Here is a 4,332-nt window from a genome sequence, read left to right as displayed (position 1 = left end):
CAGGTTCAACATTCTTCTTAGCATAAAAACAGAGAAAAGAGATAAAATGACTCAAAGTTGGGATATAAATAGAAAATAACCTATCTAAAAGAGAAAAAAAGGTACTTTACGTACTAAATACTTAGTACGTATCACACCCCCAAACTTAAACCGTTGCTTGTCCTCAAGCAACCAAAAGACAACTAAAAATGACTCCAATTTTAAAATTTTGCAAGAAAATGCAGTAAGTGCATACAGACATGTTGATTATGCCAAAATGCACCATATAGCTTTCATAAATCTCAAGTAAGCATATCCTAACTAACCATTAGCATGAACCATAAGCTAACTTTATTTGCTCTTTGTTATGCTCAACACATCATATGTCTAAGATCAATAGGACTTGGAAGTAACTGGTTTACTCTTATTTGGCACATTTTTTCCTCTCTTTGCCTTTTCTCTCCTTTATGCATCAACATTGAATTTTTCAAAATTTTGGCACTTTGTGCTCTTTTGTTGAATGCATTTACACCTTCCCATATGGGACATTTGTGGTGTTTACACCTGCCCCTATGGGACATTTGTGGTGTTTTAGATCTCAAATATGACTTTGAAGCTTTATGCACTTTGTGCACTTTGATCTCCACTTTTGGCACTTTGTGCTCTTTTGCATTGCTTTGATAACTATGTTGGTACCCTCCCCCAAACTCAGATTTTTCAATGTCCTCATTAGAAGTATATAGGGGGTTGTTTATGCAATGGCTACAAGTGGCTAAAATTTTGAGAAAAGAACAAAGGGCCTACATCCTCTCTTAGTTGAGCATATGATATGGATCAAAATGTGTTCCCAAGCAAAACAAGCTAGTTCTAGTGATACCAAGTGATTAGAAAGTGTAACTAAACTAYAAGAAYTATTKTGGCTATACAAGCATATGGCAATTATAAACATATGTGTTCTTTGCAAGAAAATAAACTAGAAAATGTAAAAGGCCATCCCAGAATCATGAAAAACAAAACAAGTTGAAATAAAATAAATAAAAGATGCTAAAGAGGGAATGATGGAACCTGTTCTACTCCATAGGAGTAGGATGTGAAGCTGCTCTCCTTCATCTTCTTGCACTTATCCCTCAATTTTGCATTCTCATCCTTGAGAGCCTTCCTCTTCTTGCCCAACTTCTTGATTTGGGCACTTGTCTTTGCCTCCAAATCAGCCTTGACCAACTTGATGTCACCTCTGCTCTTCTTCTCAGCCAACTCTCCCTTCAACCTATCTATCTTGTCAAGGAATTCATTCCTCTGTTCCAAGAGGCTGCTGTTTTGGGCCAACAGATCTTTCATCATCCTTATCATCCCATCCGGCTCCTTCTCTTTCTCACTTGTTATGAAACTCAACAAAAGTAACAACCTTTCCTCATAAGTGGAGCTGTCAGAAGTAGTCGGTGATAAATAATGTCTAATAAAGCTTATCCAAACATTCTCATCAGGGGACAAATTGGCAGCCTTAAAGGTTTTCAACATGAAATGAGTGTAAGGCTCCCAATCAGTCTCAGGCATTCCAAGGAGAGTCATGATCTCAACCAAATATGCCTCAGGGGTCGTGTGCAAGAGTGCATTATTTTCAGAATCTATGTGGGGTGAGAGACCGAACAATTTATTTATGGATTTGTCAGTGGCTCTATGGATGTGAAATTATTGTCATGGATGATTTTATGTTGACAAAAATAAGGATTAATCCTTTTTTGGTCGTCAATGGTCAATCCCATAGCTTTTGTGTGCAACTTCAACATATCCACCAATTTCTTTTCTTGATGTAATTCTATGATAGATGATATGATGACAGGTAACTTACCTTCTTCTCCTAGAAAAACATACTTCAAATGAGATGGGAGTTCCTTAAAATCCAGGTCAGGTGGTGAAATTATGGATGGGGTAAAATTCTTAAGCTCACTATTATCAAGCAACTCAAATGCTACAGCTTCAGATGGGACATCATCTTCTAAATCCTTAATAGACTCATCACCTATCTCAACACTTTCCTTTTCTTCTAACTTACAGGCCTTTCTAACTCCTTTCTCATGGCACATTGTCTCAATCTCAATAACTCCTGAGCATTCCTCCAAGTAATCAGGGTACTTTAAGGAATTAAAGACATTGAATGTGACTTTCTGGTCTTGGAGTCTCATGGTTAGTTCTCCTTTTTGGACATCAATCAAAGTTTCACCAGTGGCTAAGAAAGGTCTTCCTAAGATTATGGGAATATCCTTATCAGCCTCAAAATCTAGAATGATGAAGTCAGCCGGAAAGATGAATTTGTCAACCTGAACTAAGACATCCTCAATCTTACCTTTAGGATAAGCAACGCTTCTATTGGCCAATTGTAAGGTGACAGTGGTGGGTCTAGCTTCTCTTATGCCTAAGGTGTTGAAAACAGACAAGGGCATAAGGTTGATATTAGCTCCTAGATCACACAAAGCTTTACCAATCTCCTTTCCACCTATAGAATAAGGAATAGTGAAACTCCCTGGGTCTTTAAGCTTAGGGGGTATTTTGTTGGTTAGAAGCGCACTACATCACTCAGTAAGAGCTACAGTCTCATATTCAGTTAACTTCTTTTACTTACTCAAAATGTCTTTCAAGATCTTGGCATAATTGGGCATTTGCTCAATTGCTTCAACAAGAGGTATGTTGATGTGCAATGCTTTAAACACTTCCAAAAAATTCTTAAATTACAGTTCTTCCTTTTGATTCCTTAACCTTTGGGGAAAAGGAACATAGAGAGGAACTGGCTTTATGATGACTTTGTTTGGTTGTGTTGAACAAGATGGGTCCAGAGAGCCTAGAGTCTTGGTCTTATTTTCTTGAGGTTCAGATGGGATTACAACCTTGGTTTTGGACCTGTTATAACCTCATCCTCAATTGGCTTTTTCCTAGCAACTTCTTCTGGGAATAACAAAGGATAGTCCGACTTAGGAGGAACAAAAGTGGTGGTCTTAAATAGTTGGTCATCCAGAGGTTTAGGTGGATTTTCAGTAACAGGGACCATGGGTATAGTCTTAGGTTTAGACACAACCTGTTCACATTCTTTTGGTATGGTCTCTGTTAATTCCTTCCCACTCCTAAGAGTCACTGCTTTCACATGTTCCTTTCCTAAGGCTCTTGGGACTTTTGTGTTACTAGGCAAGGTACCAAGGACTCTATTGTTCTGATTAAGAGCAAGTTGACTGACTTGTGTTTCCAGGTTTTTGATGGCAGCACTTTGTTGATTGAACAGAGACTAATTTTGAGAGTTCTGTTGGGTTATCAAAGCTTGATTTTGAGCTTGAGCTTGCGCAAATAACCCTTTTATCATTGCTTCCAAAGAAGATGATAAATCAGTCTGTGGAGGTGGCTTGTTTTGAAAAGGTGGTTGAGTAGTTTGAAAACTTTGGTGATGAGTTTGAGAACTGCTTGCATGCTGTTGAGGTTGAAAATTAGAGGTTCCTTGTTGCTTATGAACAGGTGGATTCAAACTTGGACTGTTCCATGAAAAATTTGTGTGTTGTTTCCAACTTGCATTGTAATTGTTGGTATAGGGACCAGATCCATTATAAACAAAGTTTATGGATTCAGAATTATGAGGACAATGTTCATACGAGTGTTCCCCACCACAAAAAACACATTGCACTGAAAGGACTTTTGGAATAGATGTAGTAACAGCTGGCTGCACTCCTTGGCCAGAAGTAAGATATTTAAGCATGGTGGCCATGGAAGTGAGTTGTGCTGTTAATGCAGTATATGCATCTACATCGTGAATTCCAGTATTTTTCTTTTGCGATTGGGCACATGGATCAGCCCAATGTCCATTGTTAGCAGGAATTTTTTCAAGGATCTCATATCCTTCATTATAGGTCATAGCTGTAAAGGCTCCTCCCGCAGTCGCATCGAGCATCTGTTTAGCCATGGGACTTAACCCATTGTAGAATGTCTCGAGTTGAATACAGTAGGGAATGCCATGGTGTGGGCATCTCCTTAACAGCTCTTTGAACCTTTCCCAAGCGTCAGGAACAACTTCATCGTTCATTTGTTTAAAAAGACAAATTTCGTTTCTAGACTTAGCGTTCCTTGTTGGTGGGAAATATTTTCGCAAAAAAATTTCCGCCATGTTACTCCATGAAGGCACAGACCCCGGCGGTAATGAATTAAGCCATGCCTTTGCCTGATCCCTCAGAGAAAATGGAAATAAAATGAGCCTTAGAGCGTCATTAGACATTTCCGGGATCAGGAAAGCATCAGTGATTTCCGTAAGGATTTCAAATGTGAGTGTGGGTCCTCCGAAGGTAATCCGACAAATTGTCCATTTGTTTGCAACATGTG

General features: G+C 38.8%; 1 non-coding gene across 1 annotated transcript; it reads left to right on the top strand.

Annotated features, from left to right (window-relative positions):
• Positions 1-3,965: 3,965 nt before the first annotated feature.
• Positions 3,966-4,072, top strand: LOC112504670. The gene has a single exon (XR_003068239.1). It is a non-coding gene; the product is annotated as a small nucleolar RNA R71 (small nucleolar RNA).
• The last annotated feature ends 260 nt before the right edge of the window (positions 4,073-4,332 follow it).

The sequence above is a fragment of the Cynara cardunculus genome, unplaced genomic scaffold, assembly GCF_001531365.2.
Source record: "Cynara cardunculus var. scolymus isolate 2C unplaced genomic scaffold, CcrdV1 Un_Scaffold_6462, whole genome shotgun sequence".
Lineage (NCBI taxonomy): Eukaryota > Viridiplantae > Streptophyta > Magnoliopsida > Asterales > Asteraceae > Cynara > Cynara cardunculus.
Note: the sequence above shows the minus strand (reverse complement) of the source record. Positions and strands in the feature narration are given on the sequence as shown.